Source organism: Somniosus microcephalus, chromosome 2 (genome assembly GCF_052327205.1).
Source record: "Somniosus microcephalus isolate GS21.2 chromosome 2, FLI_Smic_1.0, whole genome shotgun sequence".
NCBI lineage: Eukaryota > Metazoa > Chordata > Chondrichthyes > Squaliformes > Somniosidae > Somniosus > Somniosus microcephalus.
Genome location: NC_140988.1, coordinates 261,951,135 through 261,975,440, shown reverse-complemented (window position 1 = coordinate 261,975,440; position 24,306 = coordinate 261,951,135).

The following is a 24,306-nucleotide window of genomic DNA, read 5'->3' as shown; positions in this document are numbered from 1 at the left end:
TATTGCTTAGAGGGGACTTTCAGTAACACATGTTCCTGAGTTTGACATTGACTCTGCAGAGATGAAAAGCAGTTATGTGAGACTACTGTTTTATATCACTGCACCACTTTCAGATTTTTGCTGTCCTGTGTTAGGTGATTCATCTGATTTCATTTACATATCAGCTTCATTACAATTTCACCATTATATTCTGAATGTGCTTACTCAGTACAATTTGGCAGATGGATACCCATGACTCTACTCCATTAATGATCAAACAGAATTACATTAACAATGTTTCATGGTTCGATATCGAAATCTGTGATATTAGTGCTACATAATGACACTGCAAATAATAGTGAAGATACATGATCAGTATTCGATTAGAAGACCCAGCTTTGTGATCTCTGCTCATTTTAGGCAACCTGTTTGACTAATAATCCCCACTGCTACCTGAAAGACAAATGAGAACAGTGTTCAGCCAGCCACGGCAACATTACTTACATGTTTTACTTATTTGCCTGATTTTATTTTAGCCAACATGTATGGTATTTGATGATTTGATATATAATCCTGGAATCATAAACCCTACGTTAAAGAATTTGAGTGAATCAAATCTACCATTAATCTACACAAGTGTAAATTCAACCATACAAGTATGATTTATGGGAGTTATTTTCATGGACAACAAATGCCAGAATGAAACAGCTATCAGTTTTTTTTTACTTGCAGGTATATTTTGATACACTTTAGTTGGTTTTCATTAGTATGGTATGTTTAGATGGCATGAAAAATATTGTAGCTGTTCATCTGCAGGTGCAGTAAATTTGAAAAAATATCTTGCTGCTTGCAGGTAAAAATATAAGCTAGGCATGTCCATTTAATAAAATACAATGAATAATTTCTAATTAGGTGTTCTAGTGCTTTTTAATATTCAATTTATCTTATAGAATCATAGAATCATAGAAAGTTACAGCACGGAAGGAGGCCATTTCGGCCCATCGTGTCCGCGCCGGCCAACAAAGAGCTATCCAGCCTAATCCCACTTCCCAGCTCTTGGTCCATAGCCCTGCAGGTTAGAGCATCCCAAGTGCACATCCAAGTAATGTGGTGAGGGTTCCTGCCTCTACCACCCTTTCAGGCAGTGAGTTCCAGACCCCCACAACCCTCTGGGTGAAGAAATTTCCCCTCAAATCCCCTCTAAACCTTCCCCCAATTACTTTAAATCTGTGCCCCCTGGTTTTTGACCCCTCTGCTAAGGGAAATAGGTCCTTTCTATCCACTTTATCTATGCCCTTCATAATTTTATACACCTCAATAAGGTTTCCCCTCAGCCTCCTCTGTTCCAAGGAAAACAGACCCAGCCTATCCAGTCTTTCCTCATAGCTAAGATTCTCTACTCCCGGCAACATCCTTGTAAATCTCCTCTGTACCCTCTCTAGTGCAATCACATCTTTCCTGTAATGTGGTGACCAGAACTACACGCAGTACTCTAGCTGAGGCCTAACTAGTGTTTTATACAGTTGAAGCATAACCGCCCTGCTCTTGTATTCTATGTCACGGCTAATAAAGGCAAGCATTCCCTATGCCTTCTTAACCATCTTATCTACTTGGCCTGCTACCTTCAGGGATCTGTGGACATGCACTCCAAGGCCCCTTTGTTCCTCTACACTACTCAGTGTCCAGCTATTTAATGTGTGTTCCCTTTCCTTGTTAGCCCTCTCCAAATGCATTACCTTGTGGCGGATCGCCACCTAAACGGGCGCAATCCACTTTTCCGTCTGTGGACAATAAATCGGGCACCTTGCCTTTAAGAAGCATGCTGCCTTTAAGGCATAACAAAGGAGCGGGCGTCGCCCTCAGTGTGTACTCAAAAGCGCGGGTGTCGCCCTCAGTCTGTTTTCGGGTTTAGCAGAGAGAGGAGCTGGGGCAGCCATCTCTCAAGAGAATGCAATAAAAGCCATGTGTTCCTCAGATCGGTTCGGCCTCCTTTCGTGTTCCGCGGCAGCCGCAACATTGGTGACCCCGACGCTCAGAACGTATTCCGAGCACTGTAATGGCGGACACGAACGCAGTTTCCGTGAAACTGCCGGAGTTTTGGGAAAACCAGCCCGAAGCCTGGTTCCTCCAAGCTGAGTCCCGATTCCGGCTGCGACACATCACCACAGATGGGACGAAGTATGACTACCTCGTCGCATCACTCGGTAGCTCCACAGTCACGAAGGTCTGGATAGCACTGCAGAACTCACCAGAGGAGGGCAAGTATGCACATCTTAAGGCCGCGCTCCTTAAAAAATTTACGACCTCGACATACCAGCGAAACTGCCGCCTCCTCGACCTTCCAGGCCTTGGTGACGCCTCACCGTCAGACCTCCTCTCCCACATGCTCTCACTCACCGACGAGAGCCCACCCGGGTCCCTCTTCCGCACGCTGTTTATCCGCCAGCTACCTCCCAGCATCTGCCCAGCGATCGTGGCGTCCGGCCTCACGGACCTAGAAGCCCTGGCCGACGAGGCCGACAAGCTGCTGTCCGCTCACTCCAGCCGCGACGTCGCTCTGGACCTGGCAGCCACAGCCTGGGCGCGCCCCTCACCAGCCACCACGCGGCCACAAGGCCCAGCCACGGGGCCCACGGGGCCTTCACGCCCCACAAACCCGGGCTACTGTTACTACCACGCACGGTTCGGCGCCAGGGCACAACGGTGCACACCTCCCTGCTCCTTCAAGTCCGCCCCCGTACCAGCCCCCGCGATGGCCGTGGGCCACACGGGCTCCCTGCTGTACGTCACGGATGACAAAACCGGCCGCCGGTTCCTGTGCGACACTGGAGCTCAGCACAGCATCATCCCGGCCTCCGCCCTCGACATCCAAAAGGGCGAACGAGGACAGGCGCTGGCTGCCGCTAACGGCTCGGACATCCGGACGTACGGCACCCGCACAGTCACCCTCGACCTCGCTGGTCGCTGCTACCGATGGGAGTTCATCCCTGCCAAGGTACTCTCCTCTCTCATCGGCGCAGACTTCCTGTGCGCCCACGGCCTACTGGTAGACATCCCTCGACACCGCCTCGTGGACATGAACACCATGTCCCCCATCCTGGGCGCCATGGCCCCCCGTCAACCCGCCGACATGGCGTCACAGTGCCACGCCCGGGCCACGGATGACTACTCGGCACTCCTGGCCGAATTCCCGGCCCTCACCAACCCGACCTTCTCCGCGGAGGTCGCCAAACACGGGGTAGAACACTTCATCCCCACCACAGGCCCCCCAGTGTACGCCCACGCCCGCAGGCTGGACCCGGCCAAACTGGAGATCGCGCGGACCGAGTTTGCCACTATGGAACAGCTCGGCATCATCCGCCGCTCCAACAGTCCCTGGGCCTCCACATCGCCCCCAAACCAGGCGGTGGTTGGCGCCCCTGCGGGGATTACCGCCGCCTCAACGATGCCACCACCCCTGATCGGTACCCCGTGCCGCACGTTCAGGACTTCTCGGCTAGACTGGCTGGCCGCTCAGTCCCCGTCCACCAAGTCCCCGTCCACCCCGCGGACGTCCCCAAGACGGCCGTAATCACCCCCTTCGGGCTTTTCGAGTTCCTGCGGATGCCCTTCGGCCTTAAAAATGCGGCCCAGGCATTCCAACGGCTCATGGACTCGGTCCTTCGGGACCTGAAGTTCCTGTTCGTCTACCTGGACGCCATCCTGGTAGCCAGTTCCTCCAAGCAGGAACACCTCGAACACCTTCGCATCCTGTTCGGGCGCCTCAGCGACCACGGGCTCATCCTCAGCCCAGCCAAGTGCCAGTTCGGCCTGGACAAGATCGACTTCCTCGGCCACCACATCACCCATGCTGGGGCCATTCCCCTGCCCACCAAGGTGCAGGCCATCCAGCAATTTCCCCGCCCCACCACCATCAAAGGACTCCAGGAGTTCCTCGGGATGGTGAATTTCTACAACCGCTTCATCCCCAAAGCGGCGTCCCTCATGAGGCCCCTGTATGAAGCCCTCCGGGGCAGGAGCGGCAAGATGGCGGTCGAATGGACGGCAGACGTATCAGCCGCCTTCAACTCCACCAAGACCGCGCTCGCCGACGCCACCCTGCTCGCGCACCCACGGCCCAATGCCAGAGTAGCGCTCACCACGGACGCCTCCGACCACGCGGTCGGCGCCGTGTACGAGCAGTGGGTCGACGGCGCCTGGCAACCACTTGCCTTCTTCAGCCGCCAACTACGCCCCCCGGAGGTCAAGTACAGCACCTTCGACCGCGAGCTCCTCGCGCTGTACCTGGCGGTCCGCCATTTTCGGTTTTTGCTGGAGGGCCACCCCTTCACTGTGTTTGTCGACCACAAACCCCTGACATTCGCAATGGCAAAGACAACCGACCCCTGGTCCGCCAGGCAGCAGCGCCAGCTCGCGGCAGTGTCTGAGTTCACCACGGACATCCAACACGTCTCCGGCCGAGACAACGTGGTAGCCGACTGCCTCTCCCGCCCCGCCATCCATGCCGCACACCTGGCAGTCGACTACGCTCAACTTGCAGCAGACCAGCTCACGGACCCTGATCTGCTCTCCGCACCTACCAACCTACCAGGGCTATGCCTGGCCGACGTCGCCTGCGGCCCGACCGCAGTCACGGTCAAGTGCGACATATCCCTATCTCGACCTCGGCCCGTCGTCCCAGCGTCCTGGCGCCGCCGGGTATTCGAGATTCTCCACAACCTCTCCCACCCCGGCGCCCGCGCATCCATCAAATTGGTAGCCAATCGCTTTGTCTGGCGCGGCCTTCGCAAGGATGTGCGTACTTGGGCCAACTCCTGCCTAGCCTGCCAACGGGCCAAGGTGCAGCAACACACGAAAGCACCCCTCGAGGAGTTCACCGTCCCTTCACGTAGGTTCGACCACATCTACATGGACATCGTCGGGCCCCTGCCGCCATCGCAAGGCCACACGCACTTGCTGACGATCGTCGACCGCACCACGCGCTGGCCCGAGGCAATTCCACTGACCTCTACCACCACCGCCGACATCGCCAGAGCCTTCGTCAGCACCTGGGTCGCACGGTTCGGCGTCCCCTCCGACATGACGTCGGACAGAGGTCCGCAATTTACCTCTGAACTCTGGACCGCCATCGCACGCAATCTCGGGGTGACCATTCACCGCACCACAGCGTACCACCCCCAAGCCAACGGACTGTGTGAGCGGTTCCACAGATCCTTGAAGGCATCTCTTCGAGCCAGCCTCCAGGACAGCGCCTGGACCGACCGACTCCCGTGGGTCCTCCTCGGCCTGCGCTCCGCGGTTAAAGAAGACCTCCACGCATCGGCAGCAGAGCTTGTGTACGGCCAGCCGCTGCGCGTACCCGGCGAGTTCCTGCCCACCGCCACGACACCCTGGTCAGCCGACCAGCAACGCCACGACTTCGCCTCACCGGCGCTACAGTTCGCCCCGGTGCCCATTGCCCGGCACCGCGAATCCACCTCACACGTCCCGCTAAGCCTGCACCAGGCACGGTTTGTTTTCGTCCGGCACGATGCCCACCGCGGACCCCTTCAACCCCCGTACGACGGGCCCTACAAAGTGCTACAGGCTGGGGACAAATTTTTCGACCTACAAGTGGGCGACAGGACTGAAAAAGTGTCGGTTGACCGACTCAAGCCAGCACACTCGGAGCCCGGTGAGCAGGTCCCAGTAGCTCGTCCACCGCCACGCGGCCAACCTGCCCTCAAGCCAGTACACCCGGCTGCTCCACGCCCGGCCGTTCCACGTCCACCGGCGTCCTACAAGAGCCGCTCCGGCCGGCCCATCAGACCGCCGCACCGTCTCATCCACACCTCCTAAGCGGATTCTGGGGGGAGCTGTGTGGCGGATCGCCACCTAAACGGGCGCAATCCACTTTTCCGTCCGTGGACAATAAATCGGGCACCTTGCCTTTAAGAAGCATGCTGCCTTTAAGGCATGACAAAGGAGCGGGCGTCGCCCTCAGTGTGTACTCAAAAGCGCGGGTGTCGCCCTCAGTCTGTTTTCAGGTTTAGCAGAGAGAGGAGCTGGGGCAGCCATCTCTCAAGAGAATGTAATAAAAGCCATGTGTTCCTCAGATCGGTTCGGCCTCCATTCGTGTTCCGCGGCAGCCGCAACAACCTCACACTTCTCTGGATTGAATTCCATTTGCCACAGTTCTGCCCACCTGACCAATTAATTATATCTTCCTGCAGTCTACAGCTTCCTTCTTCAGTATCAACCACACAGCTGATTTTAGTATCATCTGCAAACTTCTTAATCATACCCCCTGTATTCAAGTCAAGATCGTTGATATATACCACAAAAAGCAAGGGTCCTAGTACTGAGCCCTGCGGAACCCCACTGGAAACAGCCTTCCAGTCACGAAAACACTCATCAACCATTACCCTCTGCTTCCTGTCTCTGAGCCAGTTTTGAATCCAACTTGACACTTTGCCCTGGATTCCATTGGCTTTTAACTTCCTGACCAGTCTGCCATGTGGAACCTTATCAAAAGCCTTGCTAAAATCCATATACACTACATCAAATGTAGTACGCTCGTTGACCCTCCTTGTTACCTCCTCAAAAAATTCAATCAGGTTTGTCAGACATGACCTTCCCTTAACAAATCCATGCTAACTGTCCTTGATTAATCCGTGTCTTTCTAAATGAAGATTTATCCTGTCCTTCAGAATTCTTTCCAATAATTTTCCCACCACTGAGGTTAGGCTGACTGGCCTGTAATTACTCAGTCTATCCTTTTCTCCCTTGTTAAACAAGGGTACCGCATTAGCAGGCCTCCAGTCCTCCGGCACCACACCTGAAACCAGAGAGGATTGAAAAATGATGGTCAGGGCCTCTGCTATTTCCTCTTTTGCTTCGCTTAACAGCCTGGGATACATTTCATCCAGGCCTGGGGATTTATCCACTTTTAAAGCTGCTAAACCCCTTAATACTTCCTCTCTCACTATGTTTATTTCATCTAATATTTCCCACTCCTCCTCCCTGATAGCAATGTCTGCTTCGCCCCTCTCCTTTGTGAAAACAGACGCAAAGTATTCATTAAGAACCCTACCGACATCTCTCATCTCCACACATAGATTACCCTCATGATCTCTAACAGGCCCTACCCTTTCTTTAGTTATCCTCTTACTCTTAATATATTTATAAAACATCTTTGGGTTTTCCTTGATTTTACTTGCCAAGAGTTTTTCATGCTCTCTCTTTGCTTTCCTAATATCATTTTTAATTGCACCCCTGCACTTTCTGTACTCCTCTAAAGATTCTGGTGTGGCGGAACCACCAGAGGATTATGGACAATTGTATATAATTCCTTTTACAGCAATGTAGTACAGCTGGGGGCTGCACCTTTAATGTACCTGTTAACTGTACTAGGGCTTCTTTCCTTTACTCCGTGTGATGACATCATGCCGTCCGTCACGTGATCTCTCAATGGCGGGAAGAACGTGATGACGTCATGATGTCAGAGCTCAGAACCTTCTAGCAGTAGAGCTCGGAACCTTCTAGCAGTTGAGCTCAGAACCTGCTAGCAGTTGAGCTCAGAACCTGCTAGCAGTTGAGCTCGGAACCTTCTAGCAGTTTCCAGAGAGGCTTTCAAGCAGACCAGACCTATTTGCATTGTATCCTACAGTTTCCTGTACAGCTTCGTTTGTTCATTAAATTTTATTGTTTTTAATTTTCTGAGTCGATCTCAATTCTTCGGCTAGGAACCCCAGTTCCTACATTGGTGACCCCGATTTCTTCGAACAATTTTCGTTGAAGTTACATCATGGACACGAACACCGTCACCCTCAAACTGTTGCAATTTTGGGAGCAACAACCGGCCGCGTGGTTTTTCCAGGCGGAAGCCCAATTTGCAATCCGGGGAGTGGCAGCGGATTCGACCCGTTATTATTACGTGGTCTCTGCCCTCGACAGTGCCACGGCCTCGCGGGTCATCAGCCTCCTCGAGAGTCCACCAAATGATGGCAAGTACGAAGCTTTAAAAGCACGTTTACTGCAGATTTTCGGTCTGTCCAAGTCGGAGCGCGCTCGCAGACTTATCTCCATGCCCGGTCTCGGGGACTCAAAACCCTCAGAGCTCATGAGCCAAATGCTCACGCTTTTGGGCTCGGAATCGCAATGTTTTCTGTTCCGCGAGCTGTTTCTCTGTCAACTACCAGAGCCAGTACAGACGGCCTTGGCCAATTCCGCGATCACAGATTGTGTTGAACTCGCCGCAGAAGCGGATAAAATATTCACCGTCTCACAACAATCTTGTGCAGCCACGAGGCGCCCATCCCCCACAAGAGCGAATCCGACTCCTCCTCCTGCAGGCTGGTGTGCATACCACGCTCGTTTCGGCGCGAAGGCCAGAAATTGCCGTCCGCCCTGCAGTTTCTCACCAAAAAAAAACTACCTCAAACCAGCGGTTTCTGAGAAGATCAATAAGGCCTAAGGGATGCGCCGGAGTTGCGATGGCCGTCGGGTCCGCAGGGAAACTCCTATACATTACAGACTCCCTGTCAGGGCGACGTTTTCTCTGTGATACTGGCTCCCAGTGCAGTATCCTACCAGCGTCGAAGCTAGATCTTCAATCCGGCAGTCAAGGTCCCCACCTCGAGGCAGCCAATGGTGCGGCCATTTGCACGTTCGGAAAGCATAGGGTCCAGTTGAGTTTTGGCGGCCAACGTTTTGTTTGGGAGTTCATCACGGCGAAAGTCACACAGGCCATCCTGGGGGCAGATTTCTTCTGAGCAAACGGGTTTCTCGTCGACGTCTGACACTGCTAGCTAATCAGTACCTCCACTTTTCACTCGGTCCCCTGCCACCGAAGCACCGCGATGTCTTGGTCAGTTGCTTGTGCAGTCCCATCTCCAAATGAGTTCTCTCGTCTTCTCAGTGAGTTCCCTGAGCTCACCAGGCCCACATTTTCTTCTTCAGTCGCGAGGCACGGTGTGGTGCACCACATTACCACAACAGGATACCCTGTTTATGCGAGAGCTCGAAGGCTGGAACCCGGTAAACTCACGGCCGCCAAGGCGGAGTTCCATACAATGGAACGCCTGGGTATTATTCGACGTTCGAGTAGTCCTTGGTCCTCGCCATTACACATTGTTCCTAAGCCGGGCAGCGGATGGCGACCATGCAGCGACTACAGACGCCTGAATGAGGCTACCACACCGGATCGGTACCCAATTCCTCACATTCAGGATTTTTCGGCCCATCTGGCAGGGAAGTCCATCTTTTCCAAAGTAGACCTCGTCCGAGGCTATCATCAAGTGCCCGTGCATCCTCAGGACGTCCCCAAAACTGCTGTCATCACACCTTTCGGGCTCTTTGAGTTCCTTCGTATGCCGTTTGGGCTGAAGAATGCAGCACAAGCCATCCAACGTCTCATGGATTCCATGTTGCGCGATCTGCCGTTCATCTTCGTCTACCTAGATGACATCCTTATTGCCAGTAACAGCACGAAAGAACACATTACGCACTTGCGTACCCTTTTTTCTCGTCTCAGCCAACATGGCCTTATTATCAACCCGGCCAAGTGCCAGTTTGGGTTGCACAGCATTGATTTTCTAGGACACAGAATCACCTCAGAAGGCGCCGTCCTGCTGGCCACGAAGGTGGAAGCAGTCACCTCATTCCCTCTTCCTCAGACCGTCAGGGCCCTCCAGGAATTTCTGAGAATGGTCAATTTTTATCATCGGTTCGTCCCCAAGACGGCATTGTTGATGCAACCTTTGTACGAGGCCCTCAGAGGTAAATCAGGCAAAGACCCGATCGATTGGACACCCCAGATGGACCAGGCTTTCCTCGACACTAAGAACGCTTTGGCTGCTGCGACCATGTTGGCACATCCCCTTCCGGGCGCAACCATTGCCCTTACCACCGACGCATCTGATTATGCCATCGGGGCAGTACAGGAGCAGTGGGTCGACGGCACATGGCAACCACTGGCTTTCTTCAGCCGCCAATTGCGGAAGAACGAACGCAAGTATAGTACTTTTGATAGGGAGTTGTTGGCATTGTTTCTGGCCATCTGCCATTTTCGCTTCCTACTGGAAGGACGCCCATTCATGGCTTTTGTAGACCACAAGCCACTTACTTTTGCGATGGCCAAGACAGCGGAACCATGGTCGGCATGGCAACAACGTCATCTTACGTACATATCTGAATTTACAACCGACATACAACATGTCTCGGGCAAAGACAACCTGGTGGCGGATTGTCTCTCCCGTGCCCAGCTCCACGCAGTACACCTGGGAGTCGACTATGTTGGTTTGGCAAAAGAACAGAAGGCAGACCCTGAAGTGCAGGCATACCGGACCGCATCTTCCAGCTTACAAGTGGCCGATGTCAGTTTCCAGGCCGCAGGGACCACACTCCTGTGTGACATCTCGATGGGTGTCCCACGTCCAATCGTTCCAGTCGAATGGCGCAGGAGAATTTTCGACACTATCCACGGGTTGTCACACCCTGGCATGAGAGCGTCACAACGACTCATGGCAAAGAAATTCGTCTGGAAGGGCATGCATCTCGACGTCCGTAACTGGACCAATACCTGCGTGAGTTGCCAGAAGTCCAAGATACAACGCCATGTTAAGGCCCCAGTCGCCACTTTTCCGGTTCCGGAGCGTCGATTCGACCATGTGCACGTGGACCTGGTTGGTCCTCTCCCTTCCTCTCGCGGGTACACACACCTCCTCACCGTGGTAGACCGCACCACCAGGTGGCCAGAGGCAATTCCTTTGGTTGCCACCACAACGTCTCCAGAGCCTTCATCTCATCGTGGGTAGCTTGGTTCGGGGTACCGGCTGACATCTCCTCCGACCGGGGGCCTCAATTTACCTCTGAGCTTTGGAACGCCGCAGCTCAAGGTTTGGGCACCAAGCTTCATCGTACCACCGCCTGCCATCCACAGGCGAATGGTCTGTGTGAAAGATTCCACAGGCCTCTTAAAGCTGCACTGCGTGCTAGTCTCCGTGGGCCTAGTTGGGTGGACAGGCTCCCTTGGGTGCTGCTAGGTCTTCGCACGGCGCCTAAGGACGACCTGCATTCTTCTTCAGCAGAGCTGGTTTACGGCCAACCACTCAGAGTGCCTGGCAATTTTCTTCCACCTCACACGGAACCCTGGTCCCCAGCTCAGCAGCTCGTCAGCCACCAGGAAGCGGCTAGGAATTTCATCCCAGTGCCTACGTCGCATCATGACCTGCAGCGCTCCCATGTCCCGGTGGATCTTAAGAGCGCAGAATACGTGTTCATTCGGCAGGATGCTTGCAAAAACCCGCTCAAACCGCCTTACACAGGTCCGTTCTGCGTCATCTCGTCACGTGACAAGTCCTTCACAGTCGACGTCGGCGGTAAGCCTGACCACATCTCCATCGACTGGTTGAAACCGGCGCATCTGGATCTGAGCGAACCAGTCGTCACCGCTCAGCCGCCTCGTCGTGGTCGTCCACCGTCGACTGCCGGTCCAGTACAGCCACAGTCATCCGCCGAATCGCCAGTGCCCGCCTCACCGGGTCGACCACAGCCGACCTCTTCTTCTCCTCCGCCTGCGGCGTCATCCCAACCACAGCCAGCGACCAGTTCGTCTTCTCGCGCTCTGTTCCAGCTGCCGGGTTATCGCAGTCGGTCGGACAGACTCGTCAGACCCCCTTCTCGCCTTATCTTCTCTGTTTAAAGCAATTCTGGAGGAGCGCATGTGGCGGAACCACCAGAGGATTACGGACAATTGTATATAATTCCTTTTACAGCAATGTAGTACAGCTGGGGGCTGCACCTTTAATGTATCTGTTAACTGTACTAGGGCTTCTTTCCTGTACTCCGCGTGATGACGTCATGCCGTCCGTCACGTGATCTCTCAACGGCGGGAAGAACGTGATGACGTCATGACATCAGAGCTCGGAACCTTCTAGCAGTAGAGCTTGGAACCTTCTCGCAGTTGAGCTCGGAACCTGCTAGCAGTTGAGCTCGGAACCTGCTAACAGTTGAGCTCGGAACCTTCTAGCAGTTTCCAGAGAGGCTTTCAAGCAGACCAGACCTATTTGCATTGTATCCTACAGTTTCCTGTACAGCTTCGTTTGTTCATTAAATTTTATTGTTTTTAATTTTCTGAGTCGATCTCAATTCTTCGGCTCGGAACCCCAGTGCCTACATTGGAGTATTTAGCCCTCGGTATCTGTCATACGCCTCCCTTTTTTTCTTTATCCTACCCTGTATTTCTCTAGACATCCAGAGGACTCTAGATTTGTTAGTCCTACCTTTTTCCTTTAAGGGCACATGTTTGGTCTGAACCCTCCAGATCTCCTCCTTGAATGCCTCCCACTGCTCTGACACTGATTTACCTTCAAGTAGCTGTTTCCAGTCCACTTTGGCTAAATCCCATCTGAGCTTAGCAAAATTTGCTTTTCCCCAATTTAGAATTTTTATTTCTGGTCTATCCTTGTCCTTTTCCATAACTACCTTAAATCTAACTGAATTATGGTCACTAGCACCAAAATGCTCCCCCACTGATACGCCTTCTACCTGCCCAGCTTCATTCCCTAAAACTAAGTCCAGAACCGCCCCCTCCTTTGTTGGGCTTGCAACATACTGGCTAAAAAGGTTCTCCTGGATGCATTTTAGGAATTCTGCACCTTCTATACCCTTCACACAAATTTTATCCCAGTTAATATTGGGGTAGTTGAAATTCCCCACTATTACTGCCCTACAGTTTTTGCTCTTCTCAGAAATTTGTCCACATATTTGTTCTTCTATCTCCCTCTCACTGTTTGGGGGTCTGTAGTATACTCCCAGCAGTGTGATCGCCCCTTTTTTGTTTTTCAATTTGACCCATATGGCCTCATTTGATGATCCCTCCAACATATCATCCCTCCTCACAGATGTAATAGTTTCTTTAATCAATACCGCGACCCTCCCTCCCTTTTTACCTCCCTCTCTATCCCGTCTGAAAATCCTGTAACCAGGAATGTTGAGCTGCCATACCTGCCCCTCTTTCAGCCACGTCTCTGTAATAGCTATAATATCATAGTCCCAAGTATCTACCTGTGCCCTCAGCTGATCTGCCTTGTTCGCTATACTCCTTGCATTGAAGTATATACCATTTAGTACAGGCAAACCTCCATGTTGACTACTATCTAGCCCTTGATTCCTCTGTCCTTCCGTTTTTGTTTTCCAATTCCAGTTTTTCTTCCCTCCCTATTGACTCTATACTTAGGTTCCCATCCCCCTGCCAAGCTAGTTTAAACCCTCCCCAACAGCACTATTGGGGAAAGGTACACAAGGGAGTAATGAAGGAGTCTGGTGCATATTGAGAAATTAAAGATGATCATACATAACAAATGGCATGTATATCATTCTGTTGCAAGATATAACTCAATGGTGTCATGGTTATATGTCAGCAAAACTTATATGTGTATATGTTTGTGTGTGTGTATGTGTATATATGTCTGTGTGTATATATGTTTGTGTGTGTGTATGTCAGATGAGGACCAGAAAAGGTTCCCCCCACCTTTGAATGACTAGCCCACGAACACTAGCAGTCACATAAAGAATTACCATTTAGACAAGGTACTGGAGGGCAGCTGGCATCTGTAGAACAGGTAGCCAGAGTCAGGGCTGGATTTTCCAGCCAGAGGCAGCTTAGCGTCGGGTTAGGTGTTTGACGGATTCCGGACGTGCTCTCGGTTCCAGCCGCTCAGCGCTAACGATTTTGAGTAGATTAGGTTTATTAAGCCCGCTGTGCGTGTTACCCGGCCCAATCAGTGGGTGCGGGTCTACTGCTCGCCTGTGATGATGCATTTGAAGCAGTTGCATTTAAGGGGGCCATGCTCCCTTTGGCTTTCACTTACATTTTGCTGCTCCTGAGTGCTGGTGGTTGCCGACATAACAGCACATAGAACAAAGGCTGTTCCCCGTTTCAACGATGACTCCCTCCATGTTCTTGTGGAGGGAGTAAGAGGGCGCAAGGAGGTACTGTTCCCTTCTGATGGAAGGAGGAAGCTTCTTCAGCACACCAAGGCAGCCTGGCTGCAAATAGCTGAGGAGATGAGTGCAAGGTCTATCTGTACACACACCTGGGTCCAGTGTAGGAAGAGGTTCAATGATCTCCTGTGTTCAGCAAAAGTGAGTCCAAAGATGTGCGGGTTAGGTTGATTTGGCTATGATAAATTGACCCTTAGTGTTAGGGGATTAAATACGTGGGGTTACGGGGATAGGGTGGGATATGTGTCGGTGCAGGCTCGATGGGCCGAAATGGCCTCTATCTGCACTGTGGGGATTCTGTGATTCTGTGATTCTGAAAAGCACACTTACCTTCATTCTGCTGTGCCTGTCTTCACATCCCCATCACTCTGCATTGCCAACCCTAATCCTGCACATCCTAACTCACCCCAACATTCCTTGAACCATCACTCATCCCTCTCTCCCTATGTACAAAATCACATCCCCATCTTACTATGCACCTCTCACACTCACCCTCAACATTATGCAATGACAACAACTAACAACTCACAAGGAGGGAAATTGGTATTGGCACCCCACTCCATCATAGTCTCCCTCTAAACATCTATCCGATCCATTCTTTACACTCATTCCATCACTCTCACTAAAACTGCACTTTTGTCCCTCATTGCAGGAAAAGAGATCCCACAATAAGCGGGAGAGGGAGAGAACAGAAAGAGGACCACCATCTGAGGCGCATCTCACCCACACTGAGGAGTCAGCTCTGGACATTGTTGGAGGTGCTGAGGAGTTTGAAGTGGGGGACGGATAGACGGGCTCAGTCGAACAACCTGATGATTGAAGGCCGCTAAATCCCCAGGGCCTGATAATCTACATCCTAGGGTACTTAAGGAAGTGGCCCTAGAAATAGTAGATGCATTGCTGGTCATCTTCCAAAATTCGGACTCTAGCACAGTTCCCATGGATTGGAGGGTAGCTAATGTAACCCCACTATTTAAAAAAGGTGGTAGAGAGAAAATGGGGCATTATAGACCGGTAAGTCTGACATCGGTAATTGGGAAAATGCTAGAGTCCATTATAAAAGATGTTAATAGCAGAGCACTTGGAAAACAGTGACAGGATCGGACAAAGTCAACATGGATTTACAAAAGGTAAATCGTGCTTGACTAATCTACTGGAATTTTTTGAGGATGTAACTGGTAAAATAGATACGGGAGAACCAGTGGATGTGGCGTATTTGGACTTTCAGAAGGCTTTCGATAAGGTCCCGCATAAGAGATTAGCATGCAAAGTTAAAGCACATGGGATTGGGGGTAAGGTACTGACTTGGATAGAGAACTGGTTGGCAGACAGGAAGCAAAGAGTTGGAATAAATGGCTCTTTTTCCGATGGCAGGCAGTGACGAGTGGGGTACCGCAGGGATCGGTGCTAGGACCCCTGCTATTCACAATATATATTAATGATCTAGACGAGGGAACTAGATGTAATATCTCCAAGTTTGCAGACGACACAAAGCTGGGTGGGCGTGTGTGCTGTGACGAGGATGCAGAGAAACTCCAGTGTGATTTGGACAGGTTGGGTGATTGGGCAGATGCATGGCAGATGCAGTATAATGTGGATAAATGCAAGGTTATCCACTTTGGTGGCAAAAACAGGAAGGCAGATTATTATCTGTACGGCAATCGATTGGGAGAAGGGGAAACGCAACGAGACCTGGGTGTCCTTGTGCACCAGTCGCTGAAGGTAAGCATGCAGGTGCAGCAGGCGGTTAAGAAGGCAAATGGTATGTTGGCCTTCATAGCAAGAGGATTCGAGTACAGGAGCAAGGATGTCTTGCTGCAGTTGTACAGGGCCTTGGTGAGACCACACCTTGAGTATTGTGTGCAGTTTTGGTCGCCTTATCTGAGGAAGGATGTTCTTGCCATGGAGGGAGTGCAGTGAAGATTCACCAGACTGATACCTGGGATGGCAGGAATGACGTATGAGGAGAGATTGGGTCGACTGGGCTTATATTCACTGGAGTTTAGAAGAATGAGAGGGGATCTCATTGAAACTTATGAAATTCTAACAGGACTAGACAGATTAGATGCAGGAAGGATGTTCCCGATGGTGGGGGAGTCCAGAACCAGGGATCACAGTCTAAGGATAAGGGGTAAGCCATTTAGGACAGAGATGAGGAGGAATGTCTTCACCCAGAGAGTGGTGAACCTGTGGAATTCTCTGCCACAGAAGGCAGTTGAGGCCAATTCATTAAATATATTCAAGAAGGAGTTAGCTATATTTCTTAAGGCTAAAGGGATCAAGGGATATGGGGAGAAAGCAGGGACAGGGTACTGAATTTGGATGATCAGCCATGATCTCATTAAATGGCAGAGCAGGCTCGAGGGGCTGAATGGCCTACTCCTGCTCCTGTCTTCTATGTTTCTATGATAGAATTATTTTCCAAACATCTGATTTGGTATTCAGGAGTGACTCATATAGAATCTGATGTTCCTAGAAATTGAGTGCTAATTATGTGCACAATGGGATGTGTCTGCAACCTACATATCACATGTCTAAATCATGTCTTTAGTCTCCCACAGGACCATCAAGAGCCCCCCTCCCTACTGTCCAGGAGGAAGAGCAGGAGCACTCCTCAGAGGAACCTCCAGCCTCTGAAGGAGCAGTGTCAGCAGAAATGAGTGCACGCAGCACCAGCGCAGAGAATCACATCTCGGTGGGTCCAACGTGAGATAGAGTAGTGTTGTCACCTGGTGTATCACAACACACGAGTGAGCAAGAGCAGATGGTGGAGACTGGGACAGCAGTGGAGAGTCCTCGTTGGAGGCCGCAGGACTCTCCTAGCTTTGCTGAGCTGCATGCAGACGCTGAGCCTCGGGGGCCATCCAGAAAGAGAGCGGTGCTGGAGCTTCAGGAACAAGTGCAGGAGGCTCTGACTGGGTTTGCAACCACGGTCACTGCGAGTATGAAGAGAATGGAGGAGTCCATCTTACATATGAGCAGTGCCATTGTGCAGGCACTGGCAAATGTAGGTCCCACTATGGAAAGGATGACAACCTCCATGGAGGACATAAATCGCCAGACTCAGGCGAACATGGCAACACTTCTAAATAGATGGTCAGCTATGGAGATAGCTGGGCATCTATCGAGGAGAAAAACCAGAGGTACATGGATGTCCTTGTTATGAGGAATGTTAGCACAGACACGGGTCCTCATGGCCCTACTGATGTGCAGCAAGGTGCTCTCCAGCAACTTGGTGGCAGAGAAGTGCGGGTAGCCCATGAGAGGGATGGTGGTGGAAGGGGACATGGAAGTGGGGGCTCCTCTCCAAGCATTCACACTGCCATCCCATTGCCAACCCCTTGGTCAGAGCCCCAGATGTCTCAACAGAGATGGCAGAGTCTGCCCCTGCACAGCCGCAGGAAGAGCAGACTTTGGCGGGGCCCTCACAGGCTCCAAGACCCAGAGGACAACTGCCAAAGACATCTAAGCAGGTGCAGCAGGGAAGTGAGCAGGCTGCCTCTGCATTTGCTGAAGCCACAGGGAGAGCACCACACAGAAGTACACATAAGAGAAAGCTAACACATAAATAGTCACAAGGGTAAATCGGTGTAACATTTGTGTTCTTTTATTTTATTGTATTAAAGTTATGTCATGTGAATGTTTCAGTGTGTTGCCCTATGTGTGCTCACAATTGGAAATGGCACAGCAAGGGGTGAGGGCACCTTTCATCTGAAGCAATGGCGGTGAAAGAGCTAGGAATGCACAGTTCATTGGAGGGCTGCTCTGTGGTGTGGAAGTGGGGTCATGCAAACCTTCTTGCATGTGGCAGCCACATGTCTGTGCTGCATAAAGTTAGGTGAATCTGGCATGGATTAGGCCATCCCTTGCCTGACGGGCAGCAATTTGCTCGCGTGCTGATCGCACTGGGTCAGCTGCCTCCCCCAGGTGTTCCTCATCTGCAGCCTCATTCGGTTCTTCCTGCTCCTCCTCCTCCTCCTCTGAAGAGGCTGTGCGCTCTGCGACCTGTTCCTCAGACAGCGCTAATCCCCGTTGAAGGGCAATGTAATGCAGGGCACAGCAGACCATGATGATTCTCAAGATCCTGGTTGGTGCATACTGTAGGGCTCCACCAGATCTGTCCAGGCATCTGAAGCGCATTTTGAGCAACCCTATTGTTTGCTCAATGACACTTCTGGTGGAAATGTGGCTCACGTTGTACCGCTCCTCAGACTCATTTGATGGCCTCCGCGTCAGCATCATTAGCCATGTCTTCAGGGGATAGCCCTTGTCTCCAAGGAGCCATCCGGAAAGTTCGTTGGGCGGAGTGAAGAGCTGAGGCACAGTGGACTGGTGCAGGATGTAAGATTCATGGCAGCTGCCAGGGAACTTTGCGCACACATGCATGATGCTCTTCCTGTGGTTACACACCAGCTGCACATTAAGGGAGTGGAAGCCCTTGTGATTCACAAATACTGCTGGGTTGTTACGGGGTGCCTTAATGGCCATATGGGTGCAGTTAATGACGCTCTGCACCCGTGGAAAGCCAGCCAGATTGACAAAGCTTAGCGCCCACGCGTTAACACTTGCTTCATCAGTTGAAAAGTGGATGTAATTGGCGGACTTTGCAAAGAGGGCATCGGTAACCTGCGTGATGCAAGTGTGTGCGGCCGACTGGGAGATGCCGCGAATGTCTGCTGCTGATCCCTGGAAGGACCCTGAGGCAAAGAAGTTGAGGGCATTGGTGATTTTCACAGCCACTAGTAAGGAGTGTTCACCCGTTCCTCTGGGCTGCAAGTCTTGGTGCAGCATTGTGCAGATGTCTGCAACTACCTCTCGCAAAAGTCTCAGGCTCCTTTGGCAGTGCTGCTCACTCATGTTGAGGAAGCTCATCCTCTGCCTGTAAACCCTGTGTTGGGGTTATCTCCTGCGGCGCGGGCCAGCCCAGCACTGATGGCCTCTGCCCTGTGCAGCATCCGGTGGCTGAGGAGAAGGTTGGCGCTCTTGTTGTTGGCAGAGAGATAATCACAGCAGTCAAGGGTGTGAATGGTGAGGTGTGATAAATGGCAGTTGGAAAGGTTACCTGTAAACATCTGACATGATTCTCTGACTATATAAGCTGTGTCTTTATGCATTTCTCCACTTCACCTGAAGAAGGAGCAGCGCTCCGAAAGCTTGTGATTTCAAATAAAGCTGTTGGACTATAACCTGGTGTCGTGTGACTTCTTACATTTGTCCACCCCAGTCCAACTCCGGCATCTCCACACCATGGCTGTTATATATGGCAGTTGAGGATGAGATGTTATCAGGAGTAAGTCAATGGGGAGAGAGAGCTTATTCCGAGGAGGTGATAGTGCATATAGAGTTCACAGCACACACTTACACACACTCACAACCTCAATACAGCTCAAAGATGTCTTCCAAATCATGAATTCAGCAACTTCGGCCATTTGAAAGTGAACTGATGTGAGAGGTTAGGTTTTATGCAGCAGTTGCAGCTGTGAACTATTTAGCTCATTGGAAGACCCGACACACTCAGCTGGCGTGTTTGCCGAACGACGTGAAACACGTTGAAAATGTGTGAAAATGGAATAAGCCTGGCAAAATAGCATTTAACAAGGAAGCTTAAGTGCCTCTCCTGCCGCATGGTGTCGGGTCTGGTCTAAAGACACAGACCCGACACTTTGGAAACTGGTGTGGAGGTGGGTTCGCAGCAGGTTCCCAACCCGCTGTAGTGTATGTACCTTTAAGAGGAACTATGTTTTTGAAGCCCCAGTATACTGTAATACCAGTAGTGACCACTCGGGTATATAAGCCTGTGTAGCGTCTTGTGTTGTTAGTTCACCTCCAGGCTTTGTTCAGTAAACACTTGTTAAATCAACTCCTGCATTCCGTGTCTCCATTAACACACGGATCTAACAGTGGCGACGAGTTAGAAACGAACTTACCTGCAATTCGGCAGCACCTCAAGGGGATCGATTCCTCAGACGAAGGTCGAAGCCAGAAAAATAAATAAATAAATAACTCGAAGAAACTCGAAAACGAGGGCCAGGCTTGGTCTCCAGTCTGTGGTTTCCCCAGCTAAATGGGCTGGTGGCAGGTAGTGCACTGATCCTTCCTGGGCTGCGGCGGGCTAGAGCTCGATCGGGTGGCTCTGCAACAGGGCTGGGCAGCGAGTCGGGAAGCAGAAGCAAAGAGAGAGAGAGGGTGGAGCACTCAGGGTGCGGCCAGTGCTGCAAAGCAGGTCGGCGTTCGGACCGAGCAGAGGGAGGGGAAAGTCCCAGAGGGTCCGCTCCACGACGGAAACGGTTCTCCAAGTAACGGAGAAACGATTGAAGCGATATATCAAAAAAAAATAGAAATACCACGAAAAGCTGCAGGTCGCAACGGGAACCGCGGAGAACAGCGTTGGCAGCAGCGGCAGCGGCGGGAAAGCGCGGGAGGCGCCATTTTAACTCGGCGGGGAAGAAAGAAAAGCGCGGGAAGCGCCATTTTTGATTTTCAAGATGCCGAAGACTGGCAATATTACTGCTTTCGATAGTGATATAGAAGATTGGACCACATATGTGGAAAGAGTGGAGGTATATTGCAAGGCGAATGAAGTAGCGGATGGTAAAAAGGCATCGGTACTTCTAAATCTGATGGGCGCAAGGACATACAGGCTGTTACGAAACTTGATCACTCCAGCCAAACCGATGGACAAGAATTTTAAGGAGGTTGTTGATACCTTACAGGAGCACTTAAACCCAACACCGCTGCTGATAGCGGAACGATTCAAATTCTTCAGGAGGAATCAGCACAAGAATGAAAGTAACGCTGATTACCTCACCGAATTACGAAAGCTGTCAAAGCACTGCCAATTTGGGGCAGGACTGGCAGATTCTCTACGAGACAAATTCGTCTGCGGTCTCCTAAGCGAAGGAACACAGAAAAGACTACTTTCTGAGAAAGATTTGACACTGGACAAGGCTTTCAGTGTGGCTGTATCATACGAAGCAGCAGCAAGAGGAGCCGCAGAGATAAAGCAAAAGCCACAGGACTTCAGCACCCATGAAATGACACGGGGTTTTGAGAGATGTTATCGCTGCGGCAGATCCACCCATGACCAGAAGGACTGCTGGTTCAAGGACAAAGCATGCAGGCAATGCGGAAAGATGGGACACATTGCATGTGTATGCAGATCTGGAAAGAAATCCGCTGACAGTAAAAACGTCAATAAGGAAAAGTACAGAAAGGTACAAATGATGACGGACAGTAGCTCCGAAGACCAGAAGAGCGATAGCGACTCCGGAAACAAGAGACTAAGCTGTCTCAAATTACATAATGTAATTGCCAAAGAAGATTACCAGACCATTTGGGTTACCCTCACGATAGCGGGGTCCCCAGTCAAAATGGAGCTAGATACAGGATCAGCTCTGACCGTCATGAGTCGACGGGATTACGAGCGGCTATTTCCGCATATACCTTTGAAAGACACAGCCATTGTCTTGAAGACATATACGGGGCAGAAAGTATACCCCAGAGGGAAAATAAGGGTGCCTGTTGTATACAACGGCAAGGAAATACAGAAGTTGTATTTATACGTTCTGCAAGATGGTGGTCCGCCGTTGTTGGGACGTGAATGGATCAGAAAGATACGTTTAGACTGGCACTCCATTCAGGCACTGACGGTGGCCAGTAAGAAAAAAAACGATGGTGACGTCATACCTGGACGATTAAAAGAAATCTTGGCTAACGCCAAAGAAGTGTTTCAGCAGGAACTAGGAACTCTGAAAGGCGCCACCGCCTCAATAAAAGTGGAAGATGCGGCAATTCCCAAGTTTTTTAAGGCAAGGCCGGTGCCATACGCAATTCGTCCAGCCGTCGAGGCAGAGCTGGAGAATTTGGCAAAAGCAGGCGTGTTATCCAAGGTAGATTGGAGCGAGTGGGCAACACCCATCGTCCCGGTCATGAAGAAAACGTTGAATAATGATAAATCTGAAGAACAGAGAAAAGTTCGCATCTGTGGGGACTTCATGGTGACTGTAAACCCGCTTCTTCACATGGTACAGTATCCTCTTCCGAGGATAGAAGATATTTTCGCCTCACTATCCGGAGGGAAACGTTTCACCAAAATTGAGTTAGCACAGGCATATCTACAGATGGAGGTTGAGGAGGCCTCTAAAAAGTATCTCACGATAAACACACACAAAGGCCTGTATGAGTACAATCGACTGGTTTTCGGAGTGGCATCAGCTCCGGCTATCTGGCAAAGAGCTATGGAGCAAGTCCTGCAAGGGATTCCGGGGACTCAATGCTACCTAGACGACATCCTTGTAACAGGAGAAAATGACAACGAGCACCTTGCCAACTTGGAGCAGGTGCTCACTAGGCTGAGAGAACGGGGCCGACGAGCAAATCGCCCCAAATGTGAATTTTTCCAGAAACAAATATCATATTGTGGCCATGTCATTAACGAAGAAGGGTTGCATAAGGCGCCTGAAAAAATTGAAGCGGTCGTAAAGGCCCCAGCACCTGAAAATGTCTCACAATTAAGGTCGTTCCTGGGATTAGTAAATTACTATCATAAATTTTTACCAAACCTGTCGACGGTTCTGCACCCGCTTAACGCACTGCTACAAACGGGAGTAGTTTGGAAATGGAGCGAAGACTGTAAACGTGCCTTCCATAAATGCAAAGGCTTGATCACGTCCAGGGAAGTGTTGGCTCATTACAACCCATCACTGCCAATCAGACTGGCGTGCGATGCATCCCCTTACGGCGTGGGAGCGGTATTATCGCATAGTTTCCCTGATGGCTCGGAGCGGCCGATAGCTTTTGCGTCACGCTCATTGAACTCAGCTGAGTGTAACTATGCCCAGATCAACAGGGAGGCACTCAGCCTGGTGTGGGGGGTGAAGAAATTCAACCATTACCTACACGGACAAAAGTTTACCTTGTTGACTGACCATCAACCCCTCGTCTCCATATTCAACCCTAAAAAGGGCGTTCCCATTATGACAGCGCAAAGGCTACAGAGGTGGTCCCTTTTCCTAGGGGCACACCAATATGACATAGAGTACAAAGGAACAAAACAGCATGGGAATGCTGACGGGTTATCGCGCCTACCGTTGCCAACGGTGGAAGAGGCGCCTGCAGTGGACCCAGTGGAGATATTCCACTCGATCATAGTGGAATGTCTACCGGTGACAAATTCTACCATTGAAAAGGAAACGCGAAATGACCCGACTCTCTCACGAGTCTACGATTTAACGGTGAAGGGATGGCCAGCACATGGCGAACCACTGTTGCCAGCATTCTCGCAAAGAAGAGGTCACAAATTTTTTGGTCTCAGTTTCTTTTCAGCAGGGCAGGAACCGGGAGGAGCGGGAAGTCGGCGTAGGACCAAGGGGACACAAGACCGGGAAGTCAGCGAAAGACCAGGGAGGTAAGACTAACTGGTAAGTACTTTCCTCAAACCTTCCTAGGAAGTAAAACCAAAACTAGTGGGATTTGGTTAGTTTAAAAAGGAATAAGAGGAGTACAGTATACATTGGTCTAAGTAAGCTTCGGGAAAACAAAAGTCGATAAATAAACTAAAACTAGAAAATTAAAAGTAATATAAGGGTTAAGTCATGGCAGTAGAGCTCGGACCTGTGTCATGCTCCTCCTGTAACATGTGGGAAATCAGGGACGCTTCCTGTGTCCCTGACGACTATGTGTGCAGGAAGTGTGTCCAGCTGCAGCTCATGTGGGACCGCATGACGGCCCTTGAGCTGCAGATGGACTCACTTTGGAGCATCCACGATTCTGAGAGGGGTGTGGATAGCACATTTAGTGAGTTGGTCACATCGCAGGTTAAGGCCAGCGTAGACAGTACATGGGTGACCAAAAGGCAGAGCAAGGGCAGGAAGGTAGTGCAGAAATCCCCTGGGGTTGTCTCCCTTAGCAACAGGTTCACCGCCTTAGGTACTGTTGTCGGGGGGGGTGACACATCGGGGGAAGGCACCAGCAGCCAGGCTCATGGCACCATGACTGGCTCTGTTGCAAAGAAGGGAGGGAAAAAGAGTGGCAGGGCTATAGTAATAGGGGATTCGATTGTAAGGGGAATAGATAGGGGTTTCTGTGGTCGCGACCGAGACTCCAGGATGGTATGTTGCCTCCCTGGTGCAAGGGTCAAGGATGTCTCGGCGCGGGTGCAGAACATTCTGGAGGGGGAGGGGGAACAGCCAGTTGTCGTGATACATGTTGGTACCAACGACGTAGCTAAAAAAAGGGAAGAGGTCCTACAAGTAGAATTTCGGGAGTTAGGAGCCAAGCTAAAAAGTAGGACCTCGAAGGTAGTAATCTCTGGATTACTACCAGTGCCACGTGCTAGTAAGA